The 21,592-nt window shown below is 38.3% G+C and overlaps 1 long non-coding RNA gene across 2 annotated transcripts; it reads left to right on the top strand.

Moving 5' to 3' along the window:
- The first annotated feature begins 672 nt into the window (after window positions 1-672).
- Window positions 673-4,228, top strand: LOC147756928 (uncharacterized). Of its 2 annotated transcripts, none has more exons than XR_015324459.1 (3): window positions 673-906; window positions 2,056-2,280; window positions 2,599-4,228. It is a non-coding gene; the product is annotated as an uncharacterized LOC147756928 (long non-coding RNA). The 2 variants fall into 2 exon arrangements; XR_015324460.1 differs by having other exon boundaries at window positions 2,515-4,228.
- Window positions 4,229-21,592: the final 17,364 nt, after the last annotated feature.

Here is a 21,592-nt window from a genome sequence, read left to right as displayed (position 1 = left end):
ATTAAATGGTATTTTTTACATTTCGTTGTGCTATTTTATCCCATTGAAAAGAAAATTGACATTTATAGAATATCTTTAGGAAATTACGGTCTTCACTTTAGCGATTCTTTAATCTCTTCTCAATTTATAGTGAATAATGTCTACTATATAAGCTGCATACTCAGCAAAGAAGAACCAAAGATTTAAATCTAATATTAAAGGTTTACGAACTGGGTCAATGTTTGGGTCAATTTACACTAAAACAGTAACTAGTTATTGTCATCAGGTCGCTAGGGTTAACCTCGGCAGATTTCTTCGTGGGCCATGGCAGTTACTGCGTGTTTGCTCGTGATATAGCCCTACAAACGTGAATATGGCTTTACGAGACGATAGACTACCTATTAATAGTAATAGGAAGTCTGCGAATTTCGTGTTACATTTTTGGACGCAAACCAGGTTTCTTCATGATGATCTTAAGCAATACGTCGTATCCGTTTCGAATGAACTTAACAACTGACCACGAGGAAACAAGACACACAAGGTGCTGATACGGTCGCTTCTGGATATGTCGATGCCCTCCTCCTGTGACGGGAAGGAAGTACACGTAGCGGCAATTTCCTGTCAGTTGTATTTTGGTCAAAGGAAAAACTTGCATTGCATGGTAATCGTACTTAGTACTGCTGTGGCGTTCACGCTTCGCCACGGAAGAATACTGGTTTAAGGAACGGCTTACGCCAGGGGCAACATTCGTTCGTGTCCAAAATCCTTGACGGATATGTTTTCTACGGCTTCCAGGTGCCTCGTTCGTCAACGAATGCAGGCTATATATAAGCGATGCAGTCAATTAGATTAATTGCTCTGTTTAGTGGGTTCACTATGCCTGCGAGCCCATGGAGCGGTGTGCATTTTTAGCTGGCTTATACCATCGTAAGTTCACTATGATATTATTCTACAAGGGCAACCTTTCCCCCATTCACATGTATCTAACGTTTTTTACACCGAATATTATGTGTCGCTGTGTACGGTGCACACGCTAAACGTACCACACATAAAGCCGGTTGAGCCATTTGCAACTAGATTGCTTTAAATACTACTTGATTTATGTTACAGTTAGCATGATTCGGTAAATTTGTATAATCTTCTTTCTTCAGTTCTACTTCCTAATCTTCAGTACGAACTTTAAAAAAAATTCTAATATCAAGATTAGCCTCAACCGCTGATGCTGATAAGTGCAAAAAAAAAGAAAATGAATACATTTCAAAAGCCGTGATGTAACCAGCGCACAAGCCCCTACCGAGTTTTAAATGAACAGAAAGCTAGCTAACTGCCCTTTGTCTCAGTAAAGGGCTATCAATTGTCCGTCCGTTATAAACAAGCGAATCAGTTACTGCCTTTAGGTCGATAGAGCCTGCTGTGAAAAGAACATATTCAGTATACTATTCTTGTCCATTCATTGTAGCACACGTTGATTTAACCAGACGGTAATTGTTTCGTTATTTATTGCTTGACGTGTGCTTGTGAGTTTTTTTTTCAAGCTTGTATTATATCTATTGACGAGAAGATGTTATTTAAGCGGAATAGACTGTAAAAGCTTTGGACGCCGAGTTCACTACTTGCAGAGACTTAGAGACTGCCACATTAATTTTCTTGTAAGTCCTCACTTGTAGTAGATTTTGGTCCACCTTACCCATATGTCATCAATAAAGTAGTAGTGCCTGGTGGTACAACAGTTATCTAGCAATAATTTGATCTATAGCTGACAATATTCGTTAACATGGGAACTAGCACTAGGACAGGGTTAAACTTCAAGATCAGAGTTAGGCAAACGACAATATAATATATATTCATCGACGAGTAATATATATTCATAGAAACTCAGTTTTACCTTTCGGTAAAATAAAACTGCAACTTATACTGTGTTGCTGGCATTGTACACTTAGAGTTACTGGAAATTAACGTATTCCTAACTCACTCACAAATCACTAGGCGTATGGACACATGTGTTCATAAGTGGCCTGAACACTGTGGGGGTTCAACCGAGTAACACGTGGCAGATTTTGGCAAAACGCTTTCTAGGCATTGGACAGGTACACAGCAATAATGCAACAAGATGGCCAGTGAGATGTCCGACGCTAAAGCAAATATTGCAGCCGTTCCACCGATCGCTCAGGAGACGATCTTCTCGCACTTTTATGAGCTCGTTTAAATGAACGATGGCTTCACTAAAACCGTGTTCATATTCGGGTTCAAAGCCAGTGTATTACCACGACACCTGCCTTCAGGCAGGCCACAAGTCCTGACGTGAGTTACTTTCAAGTTATTCTCGCTTCGATTGTTTCTGATACAATAAAATACACAGAGATTAATTACAGGCCTATTTCAGCGAAGCGTTTTCGGTTTACTGGAGTTCAGATATAACTCATTTATACAAATCAGTCCTTCATGGGTTAAACGAAGCTGAAAGTTTCCGGCCGCTTGGTAGAAACGTTTATTAAATACAATGTTTATCGACCCTTTTTTGAATTTTTAAAGCAGACCTGTATCGTTCTTTTTTGTGCGCCGCCTACGCTCATCGTCCTGGCAATGATGCACCGCCGCTACATCTACCCCCTGGAGCAGGTGACACTTTTGCTGACCCTCACACGGTGCCCTTTGACGTTCTTTGGAATACCCCTTCAAGAAGGTAGCTAAGGCCTTGCTGTCTTCGAATTCATTAAGACTGGAACTCACCACTATTATGATAAGACCAACCATCCAATATCACGATAGACTCTTAGGACACGTCTGTTTTTGCACGACATGAAAAAGACTTATTCCGGCAATGAAAATTACACTCACCGCTTTTGATTAGCTTGCCCGGAGCCCTTCGTACCATTAGCGATTAACCAGGGAGACATCGTGGAGTTATTAGGCTGTTTTTTCGATACCCAATCCGCGTTATTCTCTTCAAAAGTCTTATATAGGCCACGATCAAAGGAAATATATAATTCGAGCTAGAGACGTTACTCCGTTCATTTTAATACCATAAATGCGTTGTGACCGAAAAGGATCGTGTTTAATCAGTTTGATGATAATAGTGATAACAACGACTTGTAATTTGCCGTGTACTATTTTCTCCTACGCCATCAGCAAAGTGGTCTCGTTCACGGTTTGAGCGGCGGGGTCTGGATGGTAGGCTTTATGCTGTTCACTTCGAGCGAACCTAGCTGTGTTTACACCAACCATATGTACTAATACGATGGAGACCTTTTTGAGGCAATTGGACCTAGCCATTTTCTATAGGGACGCAACTCCTACTAAATGGATTATGGAGACGAGTCAATCAATACACGAGTCGTTCTTTGTGTTTACTACACTACATCGGAGCACTTCCTATCGATTAAAGTGCCAATCACCACTTACTCCGAACGCCTAAGGCAGCTTGCATGCAGGCCAACAAGTATATTCAAGTCATGAATAATGTCCTGGAAATTAACCTTACGGTGTGAAGGTTTTTAACAACATCGAGTTTCAGATTAACGAGAAATACTCTTGCATACGATCCCGTTTCGTGAGATTTGCCTAACGCTTCTCGATTTATTTTGACACCTATGCAATGCAAATTATAAGCAGCACGGCACGACCTGTAGATGTGGCTGGTAATTTCGTTCATCTCCACCTTATCGCAGACCTACACTGGACCGAACAAAAACGAGCTACGTGAGCATTTTCGACGGAACAGGCTTCCCATAGATCCGTTCACGAAAATTTTCTCCGTACCAATCATGGAACAAATAGTTGGTGTCTATATATCTATGAATATATTCTTTCAGGAATGATCCATTACGAAAGCGACATCGTACTGGTGCGTTGTAGCGCCGTACGTTTTTCGTATGATGCAAGAGCTCGTGTCCGTAATCGATGGTGTCATAAACGCGTCTAAGACATTACCCAAAGAAGAAAAGTACGAATATTTTTTATAGTACCAAACATTCGACATGTTGTTTGGCACAGTCATATAAAGAAAAATGCTCTGCATCTTTCATAGCGTTTCCATATTACAAATAGATGATTCCCGAGTGTGTTCATGTAGATTTCTTTTTGAGAAAGAAACATAGAGGATACAATATGTAGAAGATCCATGTAATAGGGATACATTTCTTTTCACGCCGGAAGAATGTATCGAACAAAGCTCAGGTCTAGGAAAAGTACGGTCTTCTAGCGGCCTGCCTGATTAATTAATGGAATAAAATTTCCTTGTCCCGCAAAAGGTTGTTGATTCAACCAGGTATATCTATCAGGATCGTGAGCACGAATACTATATATATAAGACTACTCTTAGAAATATATCCCAGAATACTGGAAATTTTGCTCGAATGCTCAAGTTGAAGAATAACTTCAAGGGTATGGAGACGCTGATAGGTTTTAGATATGTACTATTATCTAACGGGAACAGAGTGTGTTACTAAATATTAAAAAAGGCATTTTTTTCCCTGAGCATCGTTATAGAATTAACTGGATTCAATCTTCGCTGTACCGTTTATGCGTGAGCGTGAAGTCTTCGGTCGGCATTGGGAAAAAAATTCGGAGAGTGTGAGAATAGTAGTGGTAGTAGTCGAAGATTTCGTAACGATCAACGTTTCGTTGCTTGTCGATCTAGCTCTATCGATCGCAGTGTTTTTCGCTGAACAAATTTTCCACAAGTGTTACCGATCATGAACGATGTTGCGTAGGATTATTTCGCGTAGTTAATCTGATTCCGGCACACCACAAGGCCATACGCTAACAGACAAGCAAAAAAAGCAGACCGTTAACCTCGCACCCGTTCCTTAAATCTTATTTAAGTATTTAGTCTAAACCTGATAGACTAGCCATGTTGAATAAAGATTTCCTTTAATGGCCTGTAGGCCTGTTAATGATTATTGGATCTTCATGAAGAAATGTAGCTAGCCGACAAAAAAGTAACTAGATTCGTTAGCTACTTGTTATTATATAAAGAGATATTTCCCTTGCTCAAATAAAAGACGATGTTTATTACAGATATTATTTACGTTACATAAATAAGTTAAATAATATTTTTATATAGCGTACATAAATATGTCCCTTAGTACTTTGAATGAAGTTTATATGTTACCCCAGTCCTCGAGCCCAGAACTCGCCGGAGGCTCATGTTTATTGTTACCGCAATTTGAAACATTTCGTTATGGTTATCCGTCTGTAGAAATGCATCGAACTAACCTAGAGGTTCTCTACGTTTTCGAGCGTCTGAGGTTGTCCTTAGGGATAAAAAAAGCAGTTTTTAATGATGTTCTTTGCCGAAATTTCGACGGGTGGTTCAATGGACAGCCAGAGACAATTACGTCGAAACAAAATGTTTACGTGTTTACGAGTTGTTGCCGTTCTCACTTAAATTTGTCAAGTTGTTTTTCAGGCTGTTTTGAAGCACTAATCGATTACTCTACCCAACAATCGTCGAGTGCTAATATTTAATTGATCAGACACTATATAACCAAATAAGCCCTATAGGGCATATTAATAGAGACCAGATGGTTCTCAGTACTGAAAATCAGTGAGATGATTCATATATAATATACGCGCTATTTAAGGTAATATCCAATAGACCTAGAGATAGTAGTTGAATTTCTTATATTTGCACACATTTTATTGAAAAGGGGTCACATTATAGCTACGCAAACAATTGCCTAAATTTGACAGTCCTATTATGGATCATTATTATTATTATTATTATCAAAGGCTAGATTCTACATTAAACAACGAACATGAGGTATCGCAAGTGAGCGATCGAACGCAACATTTGCGACGATCTCTGGTTGCCATGACTGGGGGGCAATGGAAAGTGCTCATTGGGCTTTGTTGTGAATTGACGTTCGCTCTCCGCGCTCAACAACGCCTTCAGTACTTTTAAGCATCTTATGGACCCGCAGTGGCTGAAAGACCAGCCGATCTTTCTCTAGGTTCCAAAGGTCGTATGATTATATCGTATGTTACAATTAGCCCATTTGCACGATGCCCTTTTGGATAGCAGCTGTGTCATAATAGATTTGATAGAACCGATATCACGAATGAGCTTCCGTCACCACGCAGTTGAACAAAACACACTATATTACCATTGTTTTCCATCGTAGAGTTTACGGGCACATAATGTCTCTGCGAGTTTGTTGGCTTACTTCTCGGAAATTTACCTAAGTTTTTCAATCGGACATGACTACTACATTGAGTACCTGTCTTGAATTCGGAACTAAGCTATTTCTAATATTATGTTTATGACTAGCTTGATACAGTTTTTTTTTAACCTGCTTATTTTAACAATGATAACTTTGTTTTTAACCCTGTGAATATGAAAGTTAGAGTGCCTCTTTGCTATTCGATTGGACAGTGTTACATTTTTCGAAGTTTTCCCAAAATCGATTTTCGATACACCCCATTGTTTCGATATTGGCAAGCAGTGGCAACTAAAGAACCACCTGGACGCCTTATCTTTTTCAGTGACTTGGTACTGAATGCACTATATGTGTGACGCTTATTATCAGTGTAAAAATTTGCGTGCGTACCTAACAATAGTCTTTACAAGTACCGGACGTACGTATGGAACGTGATGGGCTTGAATTAGAATCTGAAGCACCACCGTCCGGACGGATATCCGCATATTAATTATATGTATGTAAGGGAATTTTTTCGATCAATACGATTCCTGTGAACGTGCTTCTTGTTAAAAATCCTTTCCTGTATGCCCCTCTATTACTATTAGCCACCCAGATGCCCATGCCTTGCAGCCGTGAAAAGCAAGAGGACTAAAGTGTCCACGAAATTCGTTCGTCCTAATGCTAAAATGTTCTTCGTATTTTACGCCCTGCGTCATTCGTTCCAATGTTGGAACCTTGTAGACACAGCACCAGAATCCGGCAAAATGCAGCAGAGGTTCACATCAACGCTGAAACAGGCGAGCCGCATAGATATCCGGCTCGTGTCGACGACGCCCAAGTCCGATGATCACTGACGATGGATTTCTTTGCATGAACTTCCCCGATTTTAAGAAGTTCTTATTACAAGCGTATTTGCATTTATATTCAAAGGTGAATACATAACGTGCACAGAGGCTATCGATTTAGACGTAAGTAGACGCTGTTACATATTTGTATTGAACATAAAGCTGAGCATTTTCTGCTAAAGCATCTGCATTGACATAAAGATGTCTGCTTAGGCCTTCTGGGTTGTGCAACTACGATCGTCGCTTCGACAATAGTGCACTATGATTTTATCAATCCTCAGGAAAATACCCGTCGTTCGGACTTTGATTTAATGGTTACTTGCACTTTTTAGGATTTTTCTTTAGGAAAGCAAGCCTACCATGCATATGCTTTGTACAAAGCGAGTTAAAGCCATGATTACCAACGTATCATTAACCTTCTGTTAATTCACAATTAAGAAGCTATGATGCATCTATATAAAGAGTTGCACTGTGTTCGGCATAGGGACATACTTAACAAGTACAACAACATCAACAAAATAAAGCGGATCACATGAGTGTCCTGCGTGCAAAAGGGCTAAGGTCGGGTTGGGCTAAAATAGAGAGAACTTGTTTTTTCTAAGATGAATGAATAAGCGAGTTAATTCATTTCTTTTCGGATGGAATTACCAATGAATTCTGTTTTGAGGCACAGTTTAACAAAAGTTATTCGGTGACGACTCTTTAAAGAGGACTTGAGCCCTTTTTCGAGGAAAGCCTTAAAGTCCGGTACGCTGTGGCATTTTTAGACATTCTGAGTCCAAGAGATTGTGTCAAATCGTTGGACGCACCAAAGGGGTTCGTATATACAAATGTATATAAAGGAGGAAAAAGACCCTCTTGACGCCGTATTTATTCTTTAACGGAAATTATACGTACCACCATCAAATATTATATAGTTCGTGCAGGACGCAGCACATACAAAAACTAACATGAAAACACTCCTGTTTAAACGTATGTTTCCGCTACTCGGCAGAGAATGAGCTTTGAGGTTTAGATAGATGTAGAATGATCTTAAACCTTCAAACGATTAGCGTAAATATGTCGTCACCGCCGGACTACAGCTGGCCAACACCAACGTCAGTTTGATTTCTTGTTTCCTTTTGAACAAAGCTATGAGTCGAAGATCGAACCGATTCAATAAAAACGATATTGGAATCTGTGCTTCGGGTTACCGGACCCTACCTTGCGAGTCCGTTGGTTCTTACACCCAAGAACCGAACGTTTAAAAAAACGTGTAGGAGCTTCTTCAGTTGCAATGCACTTTTATGTAATTACTTGTACATCATAGGTATCATTATATTTTCAGCGGACCGTACACTTCGCTATGATTTGACGATACCTATGACTTAGCTTGAATTTCGAGTCACTATGTCTTGTTAATGTCTGCATGCCTACACAGCTACTGCGTCTAGGCTGCCCCGAATACGGCTCGACTTAACTGCCGCGCAGCGTACGGATGCGGGGCTGCACGTTATTTAATTATAGGTTTTTGAGCACTTTACGGGCAAACTTTATCGTGCTCACATCGACCAAATGGACTGGCGAAATCGCCATTTTCCTGACAAGGTCGGAGACAGTCACATTTTACGGTTACCGACACCCGGCTGAATGGGTACTTACGGTCAGTTCAAAAAACGACTTTTACACTTTACAGATACTCTTCAGTCTTTACTTCAGACGAATAATTCTTACCAAATGGGAAGAAGACGCACGTCTATTTCGGGTGATACAAAATCTCTGTCAGTCTATCTATCGACAGCACAGAAGCAAACAGATAATTCGTGCAAAAAGTATCTTACACTAGAAGTGGCATCCCTTCTCAGAGCTCTACACCAGGTTGGTAAGTGGCAACGGAGCGCGTTCCTCATGCAATGTTCAAACGAGTATCTACAATTGGCGGCATAATCCAGTCCTTGCAGGCGCATGGAACTTTACAGGGAGGTAAACAAAAAATGAGGCGTCGTACATACTAATATTGTTCAATAATGCTTCCTTAGAAAACGAATCAATAGGAAATAACAGACTATTTTCTCATTTTATGGAGGGTGATGTAAATAATGGATCACGATTGGAAGATTGGTTGTCTTTGGCTGCCATTGGAAACAGGCAGGCCTAAATTGACCAGGCAGTAAACTACTATATTTTGGATGTATGAAATTCATAATACTGGATAACAGTGAGCGCACTCTCTGGAAACCAAAGAAAAAAGAATTATGTGAGATGAAAAAATATTCATTCTAATACAACACTTTCTAAGCATTTCTGCAAGGCACAAAGCTTGAACAGGTACTGGAATGTACAATGCATTGTCGTGCAGAGATGGAAGCTTCACAATGGGCATGTCTAAGCACTCGGCCTATCTCAGCGAACATGCATAGACTGAACAAGCAGATTTATTTTGGGCTTTATTAAGCTAGGCAAAGCCCAAGCGCAAATGTTGCTGCAGTACGTGCTTATACAATGACATCATTCTGCGCACGTTTTTTTACAGAATTAGTTCACCCCAATAGTTTATCGTTGTTTTCATCGGTCGTCTCGAATGTATTGCTTGTACAGACAAAAGAAATTCTGTAAGCTTTCCTCGAAAATAACCTTTTCCAACCCTTGCCGTCTCTATGGATTAACGCATTGCCAATTATCGTGTCGCCGAAAACGCCTCGAAATCTAGATATATACGGATGTACTTAGGCTGTACCTACACATGCTATATCTGAACGGTGAATTCTCCTTTGGCTGGTGAACCAGTTTCATCACGCCAGCTTGGTGCATTCATTAAATAGTAGATATTGGCTATGATCGTTGGTTTGTTATTCGAAGTAAGCACAATAACAGAATTATGGAAAAGCTTAGTATTAATAAGAATTTCGATAGGGACCTACAAAAAAAATCAGTCTAAACTTTAGTTAAGACTTGAATTTGACGACTATCGTAACCTTGTCACTTGACCCTAGCAGCCATTCCATTCCGGGCAAGGCGTAAAGGGGATTTATCTGCAAGTTTGCTACGCAGGAAGTCTTGGATACGAGCGCTTGTAGCTAAGGACTGAGAAAGCTGTCAGAATTTATGCCAAATATTAGGTGATTACCGGCAAAAGTTGTTTCATATTAGTTGTATAGTTGAAGAACAGCTGTCGTTGATAGTTCCATCGATGGATCAATGAGCAGCTCCACCCTGCCGTTGTCAATCATATTTCGAATAAAGTAAACCTTGCTTTTTCATTCACATTCAGTTATTAGTACTTCTAGAGAATATGCTGTATAATGCCACATATCATAACCACAGAAAATTAAGGTATATGCTAAAGTTTCGCATGACATTACTGCGCATCTTCGATTATTTGTAGTAGAAAGAAGAATCGCAGAGAAATAAAGAACTTCGTCTTTTTAAAGCAAGCGTCTTATCATCCAGTGCGGTATATATATACTGCACTAGATGGAAATATATATATATATATACATATTTCACAAATATCCTTTAATAAAAATTTTGGTTTGTAGAGATAAGTAACACACGAATAGCATTTCGCAATGACTGAAGCAGAACCACCTTGTTTGTAATCAATTCAAAACACTTTAGCCATGTAAATAGAGAAACATAAGAAGTGTTTTTTTAGTATAAGTTAGCTATTTTTGAACACCAAAATAAACTCCGAGTAGTTTTAAGTGAACTAAGTACAATTTGAAATCAATGTAAAAAAAACTGGTATTAATCTGAGGAAAAACAAATCATAATACGAATAGTTATCGTATTATTTTTTGTTGATTTTGAAAACCATTATAAAGATTGTGCGATGGTCATGCCACAGAACGTCACTGGTGGGTAGGGCATTGTTCATATATAGTTAGTTTAAGTAGCACAAGTGTGCCCCTACGAATGCCAAGTGATACATACAGCCTAAATTAGATATTTTTATGTGATTTTCATTTGTGTATGTCGTGTGATTCTAGTTTAAACGCTTAGATCTCTGGCTGAGAGCACCAGAAATCGCTGGCTCAGGCATCGGTATCTACGTGTACGACACCACACGTGTGATAAAGTAAAGGATCTCATTGGCCCAATAAACCACCCTAATATTCGCAGAACCCTATTCTATTTGATATACTCCAATATACAGAATTGGTTCGTAACGCCATATAATGTGGTTTAGGGGGTGTACTTTTTCTTTGACTGGATTACGCTCTGCGCCGAAAACGTCGAGGCCCTAAAAGCGAACTTCAATATTGAGAGTTTTTCTTATGTTGATATGGCATGATAATAGATCCTTTGGCGAACGAACAGTGTATCACGGCAGCGTTCTCCTGTGCCCCGTAAAACTTCACGTGGCAACTAATGCAGCGGATTATAATATTTCATATTTTTATTACTCTAACTGTATGTCACACGTGGCTGTCTCAATAGATAGTTGACAATGTATCTTGTGCTAATCGCTTTGTTTGTGTTTATAAAGTTTTTCCGGCGTTAATTTTACACTGTAGCAGATTCCTGCTGTTGCTTTGACCCGATCAGATATCACCGGATACAAAATTCGTGTGAATAAACGGAAGATACTTTTTATATCGTGTAAAATCGATGCTCTCGTGGTATCCACCAGGGCTTCGACGTGCTGGTAGGCGTGTGAGATTGACTAAATGTCCTGCGAACAAATAAAGTTTCAGTACAGGACATAAAATTCTTCCTAGTCTTGTCTGATGTTTTTTTTGTAGTAGAGCACGAAGAAAATTGGCAACATCGGATAGCTTTATCCCAGTTCCCCAATCGTGTCGTATATGGTAGGCTGCTTTCCCAGCTGTTGAAAACAATTAATTTAGTGACAATCGTATGTTTACCACGAGTAGGACGATTTATTACAATCAAAGTTATCTTTACTTAGTGACTCCGTTCGTGTTACGAGCCGCTGTACTTCGTGGTACTACACAAAAGTAACCGTAAACGAATTGCTTTGTGCCAATCGTTGACGAGTTTTAGATGAGTGAAAATATTCTGCAACTTAATCCAATAAAAAACAATGAGGTTACAAATATTTAATAATGAAAATAAACTTTTAAGATAATAAGTACAATCGTTTTATTGCTTCAAATGCAGTTGATTTATCACACGTTGTCACACAATGTTGTCAAAAGAAAAAATAGCCTTAAAATCTCTAAAAATTATTAACGAAACGGCTGCAACCCGGGCATACTTAACATAAATATGTGCCAGACATTAAACTCTACTCGAGTTTTTCATTTTTTATTATATGTGGTTCTAACTAGCGTCTCGACTCCGACCCGTATTTAATGATGCGTTCAATATGAATACGACAATTACGAATTATCGAGGAGACCGGCATTGCTTCAAGATGCCTTCAACAGCGGCATTTTACGCCATGATTATTTCTCTAAATAACAGAACATTGTATTACCTTGTTCGGAACCATTTAGCGGCTCGAAATGCTTCAATAGCTTCAAAAGCATGCGATGCGCCGTTAGCTGACGGAATATAGCAGGTACCAGTACTAGTTCCTTGGCTTTCTAATACTATTTAGAGCCATCTAATCTAATATGGATTGAGTACGATCTGAGACTATCGATCCACAGCAGCAAAGCGTAGCTTTGTCATGAAAATAAACTAAAGTGATTCAACTTCTCCTTCTCGCAGTTCAGAGGTTTGGTTGAACTCATCGAAAATTAGTGAAAACGTTAGGTAGAAATGGTTCAGCGCGACAAAGATTCATTACTGGTGCAGTTAGTTCAAACACAGAAATTTGGATGTTAGTGATCACGGATAAAGTGACTACAAATCAGGGACTCAAACAGAAAAACGAACCGCTATAATAGCGGAAGTTTTTGAATAGCATCAGCTCAGTACGATGGGATTTCTCTCAGCGCGTGTTATGAATGGATAATGAAAGAGAAAAAAAGGCAAATCTGTTTTTGGAGAAGCGTGCCCAGGAAAATTGGCGCAACTGTTGCCAGTCAAAGATGCGCCTAAAGCACACCGCCGCCATAAACGAGAATTTCTCGTAATCACATAAATTTGTTCTTTCATTTGAAATCGTAATGTATAGTCACTTACGCCATGGTATTCAACCGCTCAGCTTGACTGTTCCAGTAGCGAACTCGGGTTTTGCTAAAGGACTCCGTGTGCAGTATTCTCACGAATTTTTAATAGTTTATGCTAGCGCCCTCCCCTTCGATAAACAGAAACCTAATTCTAGAAGCTGATTTCCCATTAGTAAATTCATTATTTTTCTCATAACGTTCATTCAGCTTATAGTCGTAGATAGCCAAACATTTAATTGAAATATTCGCCAGTTTCCCTTTGCTAGTGGTCGGCAAAAGTTGTTCAGGAACCGAAGCTCCGGATAAGCTAATGAACGTCAATTTGTTCAATGTTAATTGAAGTTTAATATAATTTCCATTTACAAACTATATATTTAGGAAATCGGCATTATTAAGCGGCAAACTTCATTCGATCTGGGTCTTGTACATGTGCCATTGCAGGGCCTCGGAACCATCGTTCAGGGGCCTCGAAAAAGTTTACCACAATTTTTTCCATGTGGAGCTATATGAGGTCTCTCGTAAGCTTTTGTACGTTGTCCAAGACTATTTTCTCAACTCGCATCGTGGGGACATCCGTCATGTGTGGTTTGCCGATCTATCGACGTTGCCGTTATCCCACTAGCCGAATTAAGACGTGGCAAAGCTACGATAAAAGTAAATCTCTTTCAGGTTTTCTTTCTCTTGAACAGCATAGATCGCACCTATTTATTTCGACAGAAACATAGAGAAAGAGACCGCACATGAATATGAATAGCATTTGGCAAAACGCGCTCTTGCTTTTCCTGAAGTCCCTGCGAATTCTATCAAAATAGAAGTTCGGGACGAGAAATGTTCACTTATACCTTTGTCTAAGCCGTAGCAATGCAAACGTTTATATGGATGTTGGAAATCAGATTTAGCTTCAATGAGTGTGATGTCATTTGCTTAAGCATTTGTTTTTGCTTCTGCCGTGTGTGCAACCATAGCAGCCGTCTTCAGAGCGCTTTTACGTTATTGCCTTTTTTTTATAACTTATTTGCATACTATTTTTCCGTTTAGCTTTCTGCATATTTGACTACTACTCTGACTAAAGCAGCCATTTTTACGGCAGCGAAGGTCAAAGAAATAGGCTTAACAGAAACAAAGAACTCATCGTTAAGTATGCATTAAATAAATTATGTGTCCTCACACATTCATATGACGATTCGTCGTAATATTATCATTTTACTGATACAGCTCTTCAGATAGATAGATATCAGATACAGAAATATCCATAATCCGAGTCGTGATTATAAGTTCAGCGACCGAAATACCACTATAATTGATTTTTAAAAATCCATTAGAATCCCTGCAATATGCTATAGCAATCTGAACATAGGTAGTAGCATATTATTATTTTAAATTATCAGCTCCCTTTATCTTCAGTTTACATTAATTTATTTTTACTATATTTCTCCTTGGCACTTGCTGCGTTGTGCTGACCTCTAGCTGACCTCATAGATATTCTGTAGGCAAGGAATACCCGCAACCATCAGTACCATGCAGATACCGGATGCGTTTGACTTTCTTGGTAGCGCGAATTTTGAAAATGTCGCGAGACCTCCAACCACCACCACCACCACCGCACCTACCTAGCGTCCGTTCGCCAAGAATATATATATATATATATATATTAGCATGTCGAGCGTGTAGTTCCAGTTTTAAGAATCCATCAATCATATGAGACGAACTTAAATTCTTATAATATTCCAACATTTTCTTTTCCAACAGTATGTGTTTTGTCTTTGTATGTTTAAGCATAAACTTTATGCCTAAATGTAACATGTGGCATTCTACATGTTCTTTAACAATACATATTCTCGCACAACTAAAATGATAATTCTTTTTAAGTTAAAAAAAGATCAGGCTGAGCAAAGAAACGAAGATTTATTGTTAGTATTTATTAGTACCAATATTATACATTTATATTCAAATATAATTTTAGTTAATATTCGCTCTTGCAGTATATTATTAGATTTTGGCTCCAATAAATAGGTGCTTAACTTACAAATAATTTAATTTTAACTCTGTGTAGGGGTACCTGCCATTTGCATATAGATTAATAATATGAAGACGTTTAAAACATTGGAGTGAAGCTTTATACGCAGAGCTGTTTTTTTTTTAACAATTCTTCTTTATTAAACAAAGATGTCGTATAGCCTAAAAGATGTTTCGATTTTAGTGCAACTAAACATAGCTACAAACTGCTGACTCCCAGCACGACACGAGATGTGTCAACGTATAGTTTCAAACCTCACGCGCCCCAAACTTTTATAGGCAAACACGCTGTCATTGCACAACCCTAAGGGGTTTCATACGCTCAGTCTTGAAGCAACGATTTCGAGCAGCTGGGGATTTGTCACTTGAAGTTAAGCGTTTTAAGTGTTACGTACAGCATAGTCATTACGCGTTGCATCAAACGGCATCTGACATCGGTAGGAGCGACTCCGGTGGGTTTCTATACCAATACAAGTTTTCATGTTGCGATTAAACAATAACGAAACCATCCATTGATAAAAATCTACGGTTCGATTTATCGGCATTTGTCATTTCCGATGGGACTTAGCCTCGTGAAAAGAGGTCCCCAAGACGAACCGCACAAAAATTTTACATGATAGGGGCCCAACAAAGAAACAACAGGACGAAACTACAACCGCATCCAAAATTTCTCCATTCGCATTGTAGAATTAGATGTCTGGGAAACACTATAAAATATGAAATCTGATGAAAAATCTACCTGACATTAAGTTAGTTTTTATGCGTTTTAACTGTAATTTCCAGAACATGTTGCACTCAAAAACATTTTCCGGCAAAGTATTCGAACTTTTTTTTTTTAGCCATTAGCAATTAATATGAGAAACAACTGAGAACATGACAAAGAAAGAGCGCTGTCTCATTACTCATTTAGTAATTTCATCTGGAAATACTATTTCCGCGGATCACAGCTAGTGTCTCAGTGTTACTATTTATGAGTGGTTATACAAGCTAGGAGGATAAGTTTAACTGCCAATATTGAGAGAAAAGTGTGATGTATTATTGCATGATGGCACATCAATTAGAATTCGTTTTGTTGCGGATTCCGCTCCATGCATGACGATGACTGTTTTCCAGGGCTAATAGTAATGTTTGTCAGGCTAGGAAGATTTGTCACCATAAAAAGCAAAATAACAATTAAAAAAAACAACTGCAATTCAAATGATTTCCTACTGCATAACTTCTGCCACGCCTAAAGCAAGTTAAAAAAAAAACTGGACAACGGTAGCAATTTTTTTATTTAACAGCTTCTGATAAAAGAAGCAGGTCATAATAAGCACAATTCATAACATAGCAAATTTGCCAATACACCTATCATACATATCGAATCACAGCATATATCAGACTACCTTGAATAGGGCGTATCTACCCTGTAAGTGTCTCTTTGGTCATTTCTTTTTGGTTAACTGATGCCCGGCATCATTGCAGGACAGGAAGAGTGATCCAACTACTTAGGAGCTCGAGTATTTATAAACAAATAATCACTTGATGGATGGCGTTGAATAATCTACTATAGAACAACAACAAATAAAGAAATAGTCACCTGACTCCGATTGTGTGAAGTTACTAATTTTCCTAATTAGCCTAAGTTTAAAAATGAGTTTGCGCCAAATACAGACCCTCTCCGAGACACTTTATTCATTGTAATGAAAAGTACACAAAAAAAAACAATATACACAACTTTGTTCGATAAAATGTAGCCTACAGACGCACATTCTTTCTCGCTAATGGAAAACACCTATTAGATGTGGTATATCAAAAAAGAACGCATTTGCCACACGGTCTACCGTTCGTATTGCAACTTCGAAGTTACAGTGCTTTTCCGATAAGAAGCTTCCGCATTTTTCATACTATGCTTATTAAAAATGTACCATATTATCAGTAACAGTCATAAATGAAGCCTTTTGCTTTTCGTCAGCCGCGCTAGTTACTCGCAGCGGCACAATGGCCATAGGCGCGACTGACAGTACTGTAGAAGTTATTCGCCCGTGACTGGCACGCCACACGTTATAGACCTGGCCAATATCATTACAATGGTCTACTTCGCCATTCTACGCTAACATCGCAGACACGATACACTGACGGAGCTCAAAAATTATTAGTGATGGTGAGCAGCATTTGCCATTGTCGGATTCTTCTCTACTACGTTAAATTATCTTTAATATTTGTTATTTTGTAGTGCAATACCATTACCGTTCGTATCAAATGTTTCTATGATAAAGAAGGGTATCCGCTGAACCCCAAATGACATAAAACGCCATGGGCATATAGCTAGCTATACTGAGTTGTTCTTATAGCTACGTTTATTTGGTTTTATTTAACTGTTATGTACCTGTTACAAATGTATGTTTTCCCTAACGCTTTGCTATATTAGAGCTTTGCTTGTGCTCTTGAGCGCATCTTTTCAAAAAAGATGGACTTACAACAGCTCACTAAAACCTGCAAACCATGACAATCTTCGAACGTCTCCCTTTTAGCCGAATTACATCCAGCGCTATAACGATACCTACAAGTATATTAGAAGACAACACTAGACACATCTGTATAAGATAGAATACCATCAGTCCATAAACGCTATTGGATTTGCACCTTTTACAGGTAATATTATCAAATGAACCACAGGCCGTACGGCAATTACTATAATTGAGTAGAGATTTGTTACATGAAATAAACCTTATCGCCTTGATAAAGAGGGTAAATAAATATTTTAACTTGCAGGTCTCGTACTGCCGTTAGACATTGCCCACAAGAGAATTTAGTCCACTTAGGGTTCGCTGTCGCATGTGCGCAGCCTTGACTGACACCATCCTTCTTTTTCTGTCCAGGTTTACCGCACAGATTTTTTAGAATATCCATTGAAATTTGCATCGGATCGAATACTCGTTTCACATAAACTGTATTAATTGAAATATTGAGTCGACACATCATACGTTCACCAAAGGTAGTGACTCATGGTCATACTGCGGCTTGAGGTACTTGCTAAGTGCCAGCTAAACTAGGGTTTACACTTTTGCGGTGTCAAAATCGGCCCTACAATCGGTCTACATTTACAACAGCAATGTAAGCTTTACGTAGACCAATATTCTTTGTGCATAAACTCAGTACGATAGAAGTTCTGACTACCAGAATTTACCCTTCGCAGCTAAGCGATATCCTCAACAGATTGTTCTGCTCATAAAGACTACAATTCTACCGCCCGTCGTAATTCGATTAACAGTCATCAAGGTTGTAATCCCATAATAACCTGCTTGAAATTCATCAAATGAACTATTTATCGCCCTTCGCCCCTCTGCAGCAAACGCTGTGTCCAAACGAAACAAAGATTCGTGCATTGTAAGTAAAACCTACTTTCCGATCGTCGCCGGTCAACGACTCTGTACGGCTGCAAGCACGCATCTTCAAATTGCTGGCCAAAAGCCACTCAAGACTTTTACTAGGATCGCTCTTTTACACTGGAGTCCAATCTTTCAAACCAGCAGCTATTATAACTGTGGAAAAATTCAGTACACCCTCTGTATGTTCATAGTAACTTTTGTTGTTTAAAATAAACAGGAATATTAAAATAGTAAATTACTCTTTCAAAGTTTCTTCGTGGTGCTACTGGGGTCTATCGACGTAACAAAGGTTTCTTATGGAGTTCCCAACAGCATAACGTTTATTATATCCAGGCTAACTATTTTCGTAAAATTATAAAAAATAAGCTTTCTTTAAGCGAAAGTTTAAGAGAAGTTTCTTACTCTGTTATGAAATTTTATTCTTTTTAAATTTCAAGCATTTTTAAGGACTCAACGAAACGATGTTTAAACGTACAAAAACTACAGAACTTCTAATCTTTCATTTCAGTATTATATGTATTGCGCTCTCTCTTTATATATCTAAGTGAGCCAACTATAGCCAGGATGGTTAAGATAGAGACAAGACTATTTCTTGTTGAGCTAAATGACTAAGTAATAAATATGCATGATGAAAAATAAAAATTAATTACTATACTATTGTAAAGTATATTCCGGTGTTTAACATTCATCTCTTACCAAAAGACACCGTAAGTAATTTAGTAAATTGTAATAGCTCTAAATTGCTAACAGTATCTATCTTCCAAAAGTATCATTACAATTGAGCCACATTAATTGCCAAACCGTCCTTAACTTTAACTTCATGAGAAGAAGAATAGAAAAAAACGTTTTGTTTTTTAAAGTATATAATATATTAACCAAAACAATGTGGTGTGGGAATCCTATAAACACAAAGGCGCTCCAGTAGTTAGTTTTTCGAGATACACTTACATTCTATAGTATATAGATTTTATGCGTGCTTAAGTATGAAAAAAAATATCAACAAACGGTATCTACGTTTTGAATAGCATCAAGCTAATATTATATCAGTATATGAATTACTAGAACCTTAATTACCCAGCATTGATAATAGTTTGTCAATTAAGTTCGTTGGTGAGGCCGTACAGGGCTAATTAAGGCGCACCGAGTATATCTAAAAATAATATTTTGCAGTGGTTCTTCTGTGTAACAAATTTCGATTACAGAAATCACGGGCCATATATGCTGCTTGTGTGAATTGTAAGAAGAAGGTAATTAACACAGTCTTTAGGAAATACATACTATTATTGAGCTTTAGAATGGCTTCGCTCTTTTCTAAGATCTCGTAGATGACTGGCAGTCGAAAGTTTATACTGTTCACGTAGAGTTCGTGGATCGAATACTCCTTGTACAGTAGTATGTAGTATAGCAATTCGTAACACAGTCAAAGTTACTAGGTAAGGCCAACTTCATGTCAGATTCCTTTGCTTTGCAATAAGCAAATGGCCTTGCGGTACTTATCAAAACGTGGAATTAGTGGTATCAAAAGTGTGGCAGTGACGTCAAACACGGAACGATCAACGGAATGAAGTGAAGCAAGCTAGACAATGAATTCTGACAGCTCCAGAGTGGTGATCTTCTGAGCGAAGGTGTAGCCTGTCCGCGAATAAATTGAATACAAATAAACAGAATATCGAGAAACGAAAAAGGAAATCCGCCAAAAGAATATACCTTTAGTAGAATTTCTTTTTCTACACATTGCACAGAGGCCACCATGTCCGGAAAAACGACGTTGTGCAAAAATTCGTACTACTGACCAAACAAACTAGCACTTATAGTCCTAGAAGAAACCAGTCTGTTGCGAATCTGAAAATTGACGTATGTGTAACGCATAGTTTTTTCTTTACCATGAGCTTATCACGATGAAGAATCGCAGAAAGTTTAGGTTTTTTCCATACCTTTGAAGCTTGTCTAATCGAATTTATGAAAAATGCTAGAGTTAGTTTGATCAATCAAGCCAATTCTGACCCATTGATCAGAATCACATCCGCCGCAAAATGCGTGTCAACTTGACCCAATTCTCCCAATCCAGTGGGCAAACAAGCTTCGGCCAAGCTGTTTCCAGATAAGTGATATAAGTGAGGGTAAGCTCACACGGTCTGTCGGTTCATTCGATCTTAGCTGTCTCTGTGACAACAGAGGCAATTACGGTTCACCCTTTAGTATGCCTTTAAAGAGCACATAACAAAAAGGCTTTCGTTTTAGTATCCCTTGAAATACTAGCTTGCACTATCATTTAATTAAAATAACAATGCCAATATTTGTTTCAACAAGCAAGAAAGGAACTGCTGTCAAGCTTCGTAGAGGTTATTTCTTGTGTACATTAAGCAAATTATTTTTAGCGAGCCTCGTCTATAACCCACGATATTAACATCGTGGCAGGTGCAAAAAGAACAGAAAGCGCAAACACCATTCCCCTGTCCATACAGCGGACGCTACAGGAAAGATTTACATTTATTGAGTAAGGGGGAAAAGCCCTACTGTGACGTCAATGATGGAGATTGGGAAAACTATCTAACTGAAAAATAACGCTTCGAAAGGCGCTACGTAAAATAGTCGATGAATAGTACTATAGCTGCCGCTAGCAGTGAATAGTGAATTTACATGCAGGTTTCGAAAACTAATTTCCATTATAGTGAAAGTTTCAGATTAAAAAAAATCGAATAGATAGGCGCGATTTATACAAAAAAACAAACTGTTGAAAGCGTTTCAAAACTATAAAAATAATCCATAAAGAGAACAAAATAAAACTAATAATTTTATTAATTCAAGCTTTATAACTTTACACTATAAAACAAAGCGAGTTTTAATTCTCTCGCTTCCTTCGGTAACTGTTTTCTCCTTGCAACTTGTTTACCACTAAAATCTTACTTGTTACTTCGAAAATCAATTTCAAAAGTCACTAGAGCTTCCAAGCTTCTGAATCCATTTTATATGCAGTATAATTCCATTGCAAAGGTTTATAGATTTCACTTTAAAAATGCATTTAAACCATAATATGACCATAAAAAAAGATTAAGCCGATTTTCGCAAATGTACTTATTAAAAAATGCTCATTCCTGTTGACTGTTAATTTCTTTCTTTTATTAATTGCTATAAATTCAGTGACATACAGTGTTATTTTCTGTCGCGTTAATTGT

The sequence above is a fragment of the Varroa destructor genome, unplaced genomic scaffold (genome assembly GCF_002443255.2).
Source record: "Varroa destructor unplaced genomic scaffold, Vdes_3.0 BEIS01000003.1, whole genome shotgun sequence".
NCBI classification, from domain to species: Eukaryota; Metazoa; Arthropoda; class Arachnida; order Mesostigmata; family Varroidae; genus Varroa; species Varroa destructor.
The sequence above is the reverse complement of the archived record's forward strand: the minus strand, read 5'-3'. Positions and strand labels throughout refer to the sequence as shown.